Source organism: Chroicocephalus ridibundus, chromosome 1, assembly GCF_963924245.1.
Source record: "Chroicocephalus ridibundus chromosome 1, bChrRid1.1, whole genome shotgun sequence".
NCBI lineage: Eukaryota > Metazoa > Chordata > Aves > Charadriiformes > Laridae > Chroicocephalus > Chroicocephalus ridibundus.
In genome coordinates this window covers 37031755-37045826 of record NC_086284.1, presented here as the reverse complement: position 1 = coordinate 37045826, position 14072 = coordinate 37031755, and the positions used below count along the sequence as shown (strand labels likewise).

The following is a 14072-nucleotide window of genomic DNA, read 5'->3' as shown; positions in this document are numbered from 1 at the left end:
CCATCTAAAAACAAGCCTTTCCCACAGTTTCCAACCTATGTATTTAGTATTCCTATTCCTAGCACATTATCTTAACCATAATATTTTTCCCCCCCAAACAGAAAGAAATAATTTTTATGTGCAAGTATAGGAACTGGAGGCTCTTCCCAGGCTAACAAAACGGCTATCATTTTCACATTTAAACCTGAACCTAGTACAAAGTCATACCTGACCCAAGATGACTGATCTCTTTAAGGACAAATAAATGACCTGAGCTCTAGCCATCCGATTCATCACTAAAGATAGCTGGTAGGTAGTTAAGGCCTAAAGCACATCAAAGTAAGAATGCATAAACTTCAGTCCCTATCTAATGGGATCCTTTTAGCACAAAGGCTGACGCGGTGGGAAGCTTTGCCGCAGGACAGACCCATACTGAAGAATAAATCGTTTTTACCTCTACACAGATTAGCTCCTTCAGGTCAGGAGAGTTGAGAATGTCTAGAGTCTTTCACATGGCTGCTGCAGACTTTTGATAAGCAAAAGACTTCAAATTTCAGTATGTATAGTCTCTGTCAACTACTTTATCTGTGAAGGAACATTTAAGTAAGATTTATGAAAGCAACATTTAAGTAAGATTTAAGGAAGCAAATAATCTTTAAAGCACATCAGTGGCGTTAAAAGGATAAGCACAGTAAATCACTGCCGTACGGTAGCAAAGCTTCAGTGCTTACGGAACGGATCATAACCAAGGCTGGAAACGTGAACTCCACCTCCTGCCACTCCTGTGCTGAATCACTCCGGCGGGGGAAAGTCCTTGCTGCTCCTCACACACCCAACAAAACTCCAGCGAGTTACCAAAACTGTCAGTGAAAACAACAAAATCTGCCAGCAAAAGCTGAGAAACTTTTGCTAACGCTTGCAAGAAGTGAAAGCTGTTTTGGAGATCAAAGCGTCTCCTCTGATACAGAGGGAAATCCCACGTTTTTCTTAAAAAGTCTTTTTTATCAGCTCACCGAACGCAGCCCTACTGTAGTCCCCTCCCTTGAATACAGCTGTGCTGAAGAGAGAGAAAAGGTTACTCTTCTACACCTCATATATTTATTTTTTTTATATATACACAGAAGTGTCCCAATAGTAATGCACACCACTGAAGTATGAGTTTGCAGCAATACTGAAACATCAGGCTATACCAGGCCAACAACATTCTTCAAATCTGGACATTCACTTCTTTTATTTTCTCATTTGAGTGCCAAGATCACGGACTTGGCAATTCTAATATTCAACATCAACAGATGAAAAAAAGCGCACATTAGAAAACAGGCACTTCTGTAAAAGCATGGGTCTGGAAATAATGTTCAAGCTAACTGGCATCTAATGATACCACTCCCATGGTTCATCTCTCAACAAGCACTCAATCCAAATTGAAAGATCCCTGCCTTAGGGTGGGGGGAAAAAAGACAAGTTGGGTTTTGGGGTTTTTTTGAGACAAACACAGGTTTCAGCTATAAAAATCAACAAAAACTAATGCCATTTCTCTGTCCCTTCTAATCCACCTCTCTGCCTTCTAGAAGATCTGTACAAGCTATCATCTGCAAGGCTTGGAGGACTTTCAAATCATGTTTTCCTAGCTCCACCACTGCATCCCAGATGATTCTGTAGCCCTGGCGCAGTCCTTTCGTAGCAGCAAGAGAGCCCAAACATGGCAGCTTTGCCTTCAAAGAGGAACTGCTCCTCCACGAAGCCCTGCTCGAGAGAAAGCAGCAGCGACTTACCCTTTAGCACACAAAAAGCGTCCTGCCCAAGATAAGCAGCTACAGCTTGGGAGCCGACTGAGGATAACTCAAGTTTTTAAGGTTGGATGTCTTGGCAGGGTCCGGCAGAAAGAAGGGGAGGAAAGAGGCAAGGAAAGGGAGGTCTCTGCTCTGCCAGTTGCAAGCATGGCAGACAGTTGTTGCCTCAGCCCTAAGATCTGAAAATAAAACTCAAGATGAAAAAAAGGAAGATGCAAATACCTTAAAGAATTTTTCAGTAAAAAAACCTTTTATCACTAACTCAAAACAATTTTTTTTCCAACTGGTTCCTCTGTAGTTCTATTATTTTCTCAGTGGATTTTTTAACATGAAACAAGGCACCAAATAAATCTCCCAAACCCTTGCAAAAACTGTTGCTTTTCGAAAGAAAAAAGGCAAAACATACAATCAAAAGATGGTAAAAACCACACCATACTGTAAGATGTAGAAGGAAGATACAGGTGAACACTGGAAAGGCTGAAGACAAGAGACAGCCTCACCCAAAACACAACCATTTACTTAATGGTTGCCTCCCTCTACCTCTCCCCTGTACCGACCACAGTATTAAGCAAGACTCCATTACTCCATTATACTTCACAGATAGAGGCTCCATACGCTAAATGAAACTGGAAAGTTTCATTTATGTGCAACAGTTTGAGCTCACTGTCACTTCATTCTCAGTAAGAAGATAATCAACTTTATTTCTCAACTGAAAGACTGAAATATAGGGTTGAAAGTTATGTGCCCATACAAAAATTCTAGAGGTATTAGCGTGCATTTCTGTTCAACTATAAACAAGGTCGAAACACTCATTCTTTTCTAAAATATTGTGCTGTTGTACATAATTAGGAGAATCAAGGCGGTTTTAATCCACTGAAAGTTTAAAAAGCAATTTGACACACCGCAATTACCTCCAGGATTTTCTTCTCCCATTACAACCACCACTAAGCCCATTTTATAATTGGTCTGTCCCTCTGCCATGAACACCATCCCCATTACTATTGTTCCCTAATCATTTTCAGGAAAAGGTGAGTACCTGCCCATTTTTTCCACACGAAACAACTTAACCCCCTCTATTTTAAAACGACACCGTGGCGGCTGGCGCCGATGGAGTTTGTTTCGGCCGAAAGAGAACCGCAGTTTTAAGGTGGCGGGCGCAGAGAAGTGATCCATCTTTGAAACGACAAACCTGCCATTTTACAAGCCCTCTCAGGACCACAGCGGGCGAAGGGCGGCGGCGAGAGAGCCAAGGTGCTCAAAGGCACTGCTGATTACTAATACTTTGCCCGAATCGCTTTGGCCCAGGCTCTGCTACACGCTAACTGGGTCCCAGGTAAAGGCAGATTGGGAATAAATAAAATTAGTTTACCGTACGGCAGCGGCTGAGGGGGTCAGACCAGCAGCCTGCCCGACACCCCCACGGCCTTCGAAGGCGACAAAATTATAAAAGATACAGCCAAATTACCGATCAGGTCATGAAGCGTGTTGTTCAGAGCAGCACAGTGGCGTCTGCGGTGCCCTTCGCCCGCAGCCACACGCTCAGCTACCGGCACCTCCCGGCGCTGCTGCCCCGAAACCCAGCTCAATTTATTTTTTTTTTTCCGCTTTTCCCCGAGGACGCTGCACTTTACCAGAAGTTCCCTTTTTAACACACCCCCCCCGCCAGTCCTCCCCAGACGGCTGAGGAGAGCTGCTCCAGAAGCGGGCCCCGCACGTCGGAGGCCACCAGCGCCGGGAAAGCCGCGTCCCCCCCCGCCCCGGCCGCCCTTCCCTCCCTCCCCGGGGAGCACGTACCGCCTCGCCGCGGGGCCTCCACCGCCCCGGCCGCCCCGCAGCTTCGTGCAGCTAAAATGGCTCCTTGTCGAGGGGGGGAAGTGGTGCCCGGGCCCCGGCCGGTGAGTCACCGCGGGGCCGGGCGGGCTCGACGCGGCTCGGCTCCACACGACACGACACGCCCCGGGCGGCGGCCAAGCGCTCCGCCGGGCCCGGCCCGCAGGTGGCGGCGGCCCCGCTCCGCTCGCCGGGCTGTGCTGCCGACAGGGTGCCTTGTGGGGAACCGGGGACGATGCGGGGGGCCGGCCGGCTTCGCGCCCCGCTTCGCCTCCCCTCGTGTGAGGAGCCTGAGCAGGCGTGGCTCCATGTCCCGGCTCGCACCAGCCCTGGGCTCATGGCGGCGGCTCCCCTCTCCGTCCCTGAGGGGGCCCAGGGCCAAGCGCCCACACCTAGGAGTGCTAAGGTTAACATCCCACCTGCTCCTCTTCACGAGTAACAAATAAATAAACACACACGTTTCTGTGGAACATCTGGCCCAAATCACTGTGGGAAATTCAGTTAATGCACAGGGTTCAACGAAGTACTGACACGCACCTGATTCCAGAGCCAGGGTTTTCAGGCATCTGCAATAAATCACCTATATCCTCCTTATGCTCTTCAAACGAACTTCTGTGAGGAGTAAACACGATGCTGGAAGCTGCCCAGCCCATGGGCTGACAGCAAGGAAAGGGCTTGGGATGGGCTCTAGGAACTTACAGGGCACTCCCAAAGGCCCCACAGAAATTCACATGGCATGGAGAGCCATGCATCAAAAGAACCGTGGCCAGCAATTCAAGAGAGGTGATTCTGCCCCTCTACTCTGCTCTGGTGAGACCCCACCTGGAGCACTGTGTCCAGCTCTGGAGCCCTCATCACAAGAAGGACATGGACCTGTTGGAGCTGGTCCAGAGGAGGGCCACGAAGATGATCCAAGGGCTGGAGCACCTCTGCTGTGAAGACAGGCTGCGAGAGCCGGGGTTGTTCAGCCTGGAGAAGAGAAGGCTCCGGGGGGACTTTATAGCGCCCTTCCAGTACCTGAAGGGGGCCTACAGGAAAGCTGGGGAGGGGCTGTTTGCAAGGGCATGTAGCGATAGGACGAGGGGCAATGGTTTTAAACTAGAGCAGGGTAGATTTAGATTAGACATTAGGAAGAAGTTCTTTACAATGAGGGTGGTAAGACACTGGCACATGTTGCCCAGAGAGGTGGTGGAGGCCCCATCCCTGGAGACATTCAAAGCCAGGCTTGATGAGGCTCTGAGCAACCTGATCTAGTTAAAGATGTCCCTGCTTACTGCAGGTTTGGGACTAGATGACCTTTAAAGGTCCCTTCCAACCCAACACATTCTATGATTCTATTCTATGATTCTATGACAGAATTGCACCCACCTTTTACTGTGAAGGGTAAGCGCAGCCTCTGTTGGCAGGCTGGCATGGGCATTCGTTTTCCACCAGTTTCCAGAAGGACGGAGCCCACCACAGCACGCTGGCCCTGAGGGACAGCACGGCACAAAGACCCAAGCCCATGCGGACAAGGAGAGGGGCAAAGAGATGAGAGGCTCCTTGGGGAGGAAAGAAAGCAGCAGAGGCGAGCTTGCAACAAGCAGGGAAGGTGTGAGTGAAAACCTGAAGCTACATCTAGCAAACACACTGAAATAATTACAAATATGATTATGTTAAATCAGGTTGAAATTAATAAACTATTACTCCCCCCCCGCCCCGTAATAATTAAACAGTAGTCCCACAAGTGGTTCATTGTTTTACGGACATTAATATCTCCAACTACTGTTCATGTTAAATAACTGAAAAGAAAATTCTGGGTTTACTTCCAAGTAATTCAGTTCCTATGTCCTATATTCAGTCCTATACCTGCCTGGCACTCAAAAGCAAAACTGGCTCACAGTTTATTGTCTAAAGAGCAGTTATCCAGGTACAATTTTATTAGATAGATGTATTTTATCATGTTATTTTGTAGCCTGCTTTAGCAGGAGATCTGAAAAGAGAAGGAGCAGGATATTTTTTATGACTTACTGAGCAAAGGTATCAAGTCACTACTAAAGTAGCTTCACTAGAGCTCTTTATTAAAATATGTCTTCATTTGTATTTCTCGGTTGAAAAAAGACCATGTGGAAGAAACACCACAATCACAGAATCTTCATGGCTGGAAAGGACCCTTAAGATCATCGAGTCCAAACAAACAACCTACAATCTCTGCCACTAGAGCATGCCCTGAAGTGCCACATCTAGACGTTTCTTAAATACCTCTAGGGATGGTGACTCAACCACCTCCCTGGGTAGGCTGTTCCAGCGCCTGACCACTCTTTCACTAAAGTAATTCCTCCTAATATCTAATCTAAACCTCCCCAGCCACAACTTCAGACCATTTCCTCTGGTCCTGTCATTATTCACCTGGGAGAAGAGGCCAACACCCACCTCTCTCCAACCTCCTTTCAGGTAGCTGTAGAGGGCAATGAGGTCTCCCCTCAGCCTCCTCTTCTCCAAGCTAAACATGCCCAGCTCCCTCAGCCTCTCCTCATATGACCTGGTCTCCAGACCCCTCACCAGCCTGGTAGCTCTCCTCTGGACACGCTCCAGCACTTCAATGTCCCTCTTGTACAGCAGGGGCCAGAACTGAACACAGCACTCGAGGTGAGGCCTCACCAGTGCCGAGTACAGAGGCACCATCACTTCCCTGCTCCTGCTGGCCACGCTATTCCTGATACAATGTTATGTTAGTCTCCATATATTTTCCACCTCTCACAACAGATGTATTTTCCCTCTCTCCAACAACTCTAATCCAATGTTACATCTAAAAGTATTTGTTTTGTGTGCTGCAAAGCCCTTTGGGGCTTTCCCTGCGGAAATCTTGGGGCATTGAGAGGAGAAATCTGACCCAGAGGCACAGCGGTTACAAGCAAACTGTAACATTGGCACAGGGAGAGTGCCATTTTAATTAGTAAAGAAAGTCTAATAGTTGTCTTTTCCAGGGGGAAAAAAACAACAGTCTTATCCAGGCAATCAACTAAATTGAAAAACCATTTCGTAGTGATATATGAGCACAAGCTATGCAAACATTTCGCCATTTCTAAGCTAAATCTGGAAGCAGTATTTTTTTTTAAAGCGTATGTAAAATGTAAACATACTTAGCGAGAGAGAATGCAGGTAGATGTTCATCCCCGGAACTGCATCAGGTTTCTTGCTAATTGTAATTTGGGCTTAAAGAAGTGACCTTGCCCATTGCTGGGATGAGTATCTCTACGAAACTTAGATCATCGTTTGCCCAAAAGACATAGCTAGACACTGACCAACAGCATGACTTAAGCCAATTTAAACAGCTTTATCCCTCTGCTCCGTCCCGACTGCATATTCCTCACACCAAGCTACTCCCCCCACTGTTTCCCAGCGCAAATATTTGTGCAGCCGCACAGGGCGGCAGAGGGTGGATACCCACCAGCGGAAAAGTTAAGGCTGCACAAAGAAATAAATAACGCATAATACAATTTTCACGTTGCCGTTAGCCCCAGCTCCCAGAGAGATGCATGCCAAACGACACCCCGAGGGGAGCAGTGCAGCTGAGTAGGCCACACACTGGCTGGGGCGGCAGAGACCTGGATGCAGCTCCCACTTCTGCTGGTCTCATGCGTGACGCCAAGGAAGCCGCTTCTCTTTTCACACCCTGGTTTGGTAATCGCTGTCCCCCCTTCTCTACTGGCTTTGAAAGCTAACAGTCTACAAGAGTGGGATGGGATGGGATGGGATGGGATGGGATGGGATGGGATGGGATGGGATGGGATGGGATGGGATGGTTCCCCAGGAGGGGACCACAGCAGCCTGCCTGCACAAGGGATGGCATGAGGCTCTGAAGCCACATGAGGACAGACCAGAGAGATGCGCTCTGGAGGTATGCTGTCCCACCTGAAAGACAGATACATTTTAGTCTCATAAAAATGGGCTGAAAGGGAAGGTTGTGACTGTGTAGAGCTTTTGGGTTTGGGTTGGGGAAGAAAAAATATTATTTTGACAAAGGAAAGGGAGCAGACACTTCAGATTTAAAAGCTCCCTGTTTTTTATTTTCCTGCTATCTTACACACAAGGTATATATCAGAAGCCTATGCTTCACCACATGAGAAGCCTAGCAAGCTCCCATTTACGTGGGACCCTGTGCTGCCATTCCTAAAGAAGCTCGAGATGCCGTAACTCCTCTCCACTATTCCAAGAGAAGATCCCACCACCCTGCTTCTCAGCTCAGACTCATACCGTCAACTCACATAGGCTCGGGGCCTCATCAAACTCTGGCTCAAGACTGGATAAAAACCTGATTTAAAGAACTTCTGTTTCGTATTTGTTTTTGTAGGATCCCAGCATCTCAAGCCTTCACCCAAGCCTTTGAGTTAGCACCCGGACTCCTGCACCTTCCTTTCTTCTTGTATACAACATCAAGAAACAGTAGTACAATGCTACAATGTTTTAATGTAATACAGATCTATCATGGTGTTACTGTCCTGGTACTTTGAATTTGTGGACTGGCACCTCCCGCTGTGGTAGGTGCCACATAAAACACAGAATGAAACTATTATGGTTTTCTAACACTGCCAGATGCATAATGACCTAAATATTTACGCATGGAGAAATTCCATCAGGAGATAAGGTTACTTGCTCCTATCCCCACAGGAAGCCTCTGCTGCAGGACATTAGGTATAGAACAGTTCTCATCACTGTGTTATTTAACAACTTAATCACAAATTCAGACCGTATACTTCTGATAATTTTAAGATGATTGTTTGCCGTCTACAAACCTCTTGCATTTTCAGAGATTTCAGTAAAAAAGCATCTCAAAGCAGAAACGTGGAACCCAGGGTTTCAGGTACCTGGAGTGCATCCCAGGCAGCTCACAGTTCTTAATTTGCAATTTAAAAGTATGGTTCAGTGATGTCTCAAATTCAGCACAATGATTTTGAGAGAAAACAGGCTATTTTTTTGCTGTGCTGATCTTCTGAACTTTAGTTGAATTGTAGGAAAGGAAAGGTGGTAGTAAACAGAGTGGGTATGAACAGGCCACTATTCTTTTCAGAAGCTGGGAGGGAAGGAATCCCAGGAGTCCTGTGATTAATTGGAATCCTTCACATAGTAAATGTCGTCTTCTTTCAAAACACAGAAGAGAGTCTTTTGCAAGCCTGCGGTCAGGAAACTCCCAAGCCTCCAGAAATTATGCCTTGGCAGCAGAAGGGGCAAGAGAGGTGTTTGAAATGAAATGGACTCACAACTGAGCACCAGGCAGCTTTAACCTCATCCATTTTACGCTTCCAAGTTTGCCTCCAGTGGTTCCTAGTGAAGGCAGATTTGGCAAGGTGGCTGCCTTTGCCAGCAGCACAGCAACATTCCACACAGCTACAAACCCCTGACCTTGTACAGCCTTGCACAAACGCTTCTTGGATCACCTCTAAGGTATTCCTAGGTCACATCCCAGAGATGACAAGCCTCTAGGAAAATCGACTTATATAGTCACTTTTCCTCGCTCTTTTAAGTTCCTTCCTTCCTCCTTTTGTTATGGGTTTGCCACTGCTGAGAAGTATGCTTCTCAGTATTTCTGAGAATGGTTTAAAAGGTGGTTATATCCTCCTTTCTACTGACAAGCAGGCTTTGGAGGGAAAGATTGCAAAAATCCAGGTAGGAAATACAGTTCCGACACCCGATAACCACTGATCCACTTCTCAGCCAGAAGCTGCATGATCCAGCTTCTCTCTGACACTTCTCTACCAACCCCGACCACACTTTTCTCTCCCCATTCTCTCCTTGCATCCCCTCCTCTACTCCATGCGGTACCTGTTAAACCTTCCACTGATCCCATTAAACACCTTAATGCGGCAGAAAGCTGACTGGGGTGGGTGGGGAGCCACTGGCTGCTCTTCAGTCAGCTCAAAAAGGATATGATGAGCACGGCCAGCAAAGGACATAGGACCTCCCTCTGTGGGTGGTAATGCACTTCTAGACTGGCCCAGCACTAAGGTAAATTTTCACTCTAAGACTCACATGATTGTACAATAGCTGAAAAAAAAAAAAGAAAAAAAAGCTCAAGGCATGTTACCTGGGGAATGCTGCAAGCAGAAAGAAGGGACAAACATGCCACTTAACCCATGGATCTTAGACCTGAGCTAACTCTGTTCCACCCTCCCTCTGCACACTACTTGCCCACTTGTGTTGGACGGTGCACTGAAAGTCATTTAACATCCCATAAACACGCCTGCCTGTAGGTGCCACAGAAGCCACACTAGTAAATCCACAACTCTGTCGCACAAAGAAATCAAAACAAGGGCAGGACAAATTTATAGCTGACACTACTTCTCTCAGCAGGCTTTAGACCCCCCCCCTAAAAATCACAAAACAGAAAGAATTAAACCACTATCTGCAAACATTTGTAAATCACATGCAACGTTACCTGTTCTTCTTAGGTGACAGAGAGGAGAAATCCTTGTGCCTCACCTAATGTTATCACCAACCACATTCAGACAGGCAGTTACGGCTCCTGCATCCTGAAACCCAACTCACTTACAAATTGCTGCTTCCCAGTCCTTCATTCGGGATCATGGAACTCTTCCAACAAGGCCAACATCCCTTACATCTTTAAATATCACCTCTAGACCCTGTTCCAGCACGGGCCCTAAAACAAATCAGGCAACTACTGGAAAGACTGGGAAGTAAACAGGCAGATAAATGTATTTTATACCATCAAATGGGTAACTCTATCTGGATTTTTTATCGTTTTTCATCTAGAAGAGCTTACTGCTTGAGAAGACAGAAACAGTTTCTGAAACAAGGCAGAAGACAGTGTAGTTCTACTTAATGCCCAAGTATAGCTATGCACTGTAACGGTAATGCTATTTTATGGACAGAGCACCTCACTACCATGTATTTGCAACAAAGCAAGCCAAAATGACCTCATTTTTGTATGGTAGTAATTACTGGATATCCAAAGAACCAGCAAGGACATAGCAACACAATGTTTTTATCCCAAATTCTCATGTAATATGTATACCAGCCCTGAAAATTCTTTAAAAATATACCATAATATCATACAAGGCTATGCAATCCTGACTGCAGTCAGATTACAGTAAGATCCACAGCTCTCCAAAGGAAATTATCACCTGGGTGTACAGCTGGTTTGAAAGACAAGCGTTAGGTCGCCTATGTATTTCTATAGATTTGCACTCCAAACAAAGCTTTTAGGCAAATATGGATTTCCCCACTCTTGTGCAAGACACAAAGGCGTAGGGATACTAGGCATGAAGTGAAACTAATAAACAGTGTTAAAATTTAAAAAAAAAAACCCATACGCATGAAAGAAAAGGCCAGATTTTCCAAGAATAAGAAACAATCTTCCCAGAAAGAAAGTCAATGTTGATTTTTGAAGTAGATCAGCGCTGGACATCATCCCACAAAGTAAGCTTCAGATCCCCCACCATTGTACTCCCTCAGAGCTGTGTTGCTTTAATGGGATGGTTATATTTGCTCTGGAGTCCTTGCAAGGATAATTTTTAAGAATATAAGCTCAGTCTAAAACTATTAGAGATGTTACTATGCCAGTAACAGTAAACTTAGCCTTTGCTCTTTTCCTTTCTAACAAAAAAAATAGAAAAACTCCAGAACTATTTGTAAACATGCTGTTCTGTGGTTTTTGTTTGTTTTTAATGTCAGAATTTTGTCATCCCTGATACAAGGCAGAAAAAAAAAAATCGGGCAAATGAATGAATAAAAATATATACCAAGTGAAACTATGTTGCAAATGCACACAGAAGAAACATGAAAGCAAGGGCTGGGTGGGTTTTAGATAGTCAAACAGTGGTTTCTTAACTGGGATGCTTGTAGTCCTCTGAGGAATCCTCATTAAAAAGCTATAACTGTATTTTTCCTCTGCTATTCTGTGAGTCACTCATTACATTTTTGGATGTTGCAACACATTCATGCATAATAAACACATACTGGGAAGAAGAAGAAAAAAAAAACAAAACAAAACCCAGCGTTCGCACTGGATTTTTTTTTTATGTCTATATTTATCAGGATAAAAATCAAATCAAGAATGAAGCTGAGATTTGTAAAAGTTTCTATGCAAGGAATGCTATTAATCATAGACGAAGTATTTGGTATACTAGGGAGAAGCGTACAGATATGCCCAGAAGTTACAGCACGGCAATGTTAGTATTACTATTATTGTTTGGCCTTTATACAGAGCGAGAGGATCAGGGGAGGGATCATAATGTTCCCCATCAAACCCTCTCCTAAGGGAGAACAGCCAGGCGCCGCCCTTAGCTAGACAATTCTGGACCCAAAGCTGTACTTTTGCAGCTGCTTTTTTTTTTTTTTTCTTTTTTTTTTCCCCAGAGGCTAGGGAGTTAGGTTGCAGAGACTGAGCAGCCCCAGAAAGTCAGCCATGGTACAGGAAATTATTGCTGACATCTTGAAGAAATACCAGGGAATTATTTATTCACGTTGGTGTTTTAGACAACAACAAAGAGCGTCTCACATATGCTCATGTCAGGGTGGTGGCTGCAAGGTTTTCCACTGCTCCAGTCAGATCAAAAAACCGTTTGCTTCTCTTCCAGTTTTTGCGGTCCTTTCGATCCCGCCACCCCAGGCAGGCCACATTGGCTACCTCGCACACTTGTGCCGACTCCCTGTACGGATGCAGGCCAAATTTATGGAATTAAAGGAAATCCAGATAAACATCGGGTTTGGTTTTTTTTAGAAAAATGTTGAGCTAGAGTTCCACAAATATTTTACATGCTTGTGAGAGTGCAATGGGGTATTTCTGCACTGCTCAGGATGTGAACACAAAGGAAAGGAAAGTGTGTTTATTACTGCTCTTCCAGCTGCTCCAATTAAAGGAAAAAGATAAAAGTGCTAATTTGGAGAGGCAAGATTAAAAAAAATTAAGTTGTGCAAAAATTAAGCTCATGTGAGTGAACGCATTTTCCATCGCAACGCATTCAGATAGGGAATGGGCTATTAAAGAACAGTTAGCTAGAAACACGACCCGATTACTTGTTTGTTCAGGAGATAATCAATCCTTTTAGTAGCAGGCTTACCTATCCAAACACATGCTACGCTAACCAGTTGGTGAATACATAAATCACGGAGAAGAGAGAAAAGAAATAAAGACTGCGGGACACACAAAGGAGGGGCGTCTGGGAGCTTGGTGCCGCTGGAAGGCCAACATTTTGATTTCTCAGCTACATTTCAAGGTGCACAAACAGCAGCCTCCCATCTCCAAGCTGATCTCCGGACGGGTGAGCAATCCTACCAGAAAATCCTGTAGGATTATAATCTTGTGGATCGCTCCAAGAAACCAATAGTCACCTCTACTATTGTCACTCGCCTATAAAAATGAGGTACAGCAGTCAGACATATCCTAGAAGATACCACAAGCAGAGAGGCTCGGTTCCAGTGAGAATTGCTGCTACTGCGGTGTGTTTTCCAAGAGCCTCACAGGAATCACCTTTCTTGACTCTGTGGCCTAGGGAGTCCTGAAAACAAAACCGGGAACCAGAGGCTAAGAGAATGAGAGGACGTCATGGCAGGCATGGTTTCACAGATGTGATTTTTCTCCTGCTTTCCACTAACAGAGGTCATTTATTTAGTGGAGGGACCTCAATATTCTCCTCAAGTAACCTGTCATAAAGACTTTGTATTCTCAATACTCCATTCAAAGTACTATGTATATATTTCTGCTTATTGTTCTAGTCTAATATTGTCAATTTAGCATTTTCAGTATATACATTTAACCTTATAACCCATTTTGTCCTGCATTTACTGAGGGTCCATCAGCTTTAAAGATGTCTGTGCTCTGGAAAACATCCCACTAGCCAGAGTGGAATGATTTCAAATCCCTCACTCCCTCTACCACCAAGGGACAGAGACCTAAATTTGAGGGTAGAGCGCCCACGTTCTAGGACCGTAGCCTAAATTCAGAGTGTTTCATCCACTGCTTCACTGTTACCAATTTTATTTCTTGAACTTCTACTTTTTAATGCTCTCCCTTTTTAGTGAGACACATTAGAAATGTCTTCCAGCTTTGCATATCAGACAAAAAAAACCAAAACACTATTTGTAACTGTGGTCACAGAAATTTGCCTTTATTTCAACCACTACGTAAGAGTAACATCAAACTAATTTAATTTTAATATTCCGAATAAGAATGATTAAAACAGCTTTTCTTAGGACAGATCTCACTCGGGAAGGAGAAAGAGTAAAGAAAATTACTTTATTATTATTTTTTTTTCATTAATTGCCCACATCCTCAGGCCTGTTGGTTTTATGATACGAGCCCTTGCTGCTTTGCACGAACTCAGAGCAGCTTTCTCCCTCCTACTCTGTTCCGGGAGAAAACTAATTCCCCTAGTGTAAACAAGCATCCTTTCATTCCTTCATTGCTAATCCTTAATTGCATGCAGCAGGCTGCTGCTTCACCAGAAGATCCCAAATAACCTATCCAAAGGTTTT

The 14072-nt window shown here is 45.0% G+C and overlaps 1 protein-coding gene across 3 annotated transcripts in view; it reads right to left on the bottom strand.

Annotated features, from left to right (window-relative positions):
• The window catches only part of ELF1 (E74 like ETS transcription factor 1), a 95040-nt gene that overhangs the window by 67395 nt on the left and 13573 nt on the right, over positions 1-14072 (bottom strand). The window contains exon 1 of one of the 3 annotated variants that reach the window (XM_063335078.1): positions 3564-3705. The exons of 1 other annotated variant lie outside the window; for it this stretch is intronic. The gene's annotated coding sequence lies outside the window, so the exon portion shown is untranslated. Of the gene's footprint in view, positions 1-1751; positions 1770-3563; positions 3706-14072 lie in introns of those variants that run through there. One more of the 3 variants, XM_063335097.1, reaches the window with a different exon arrangement.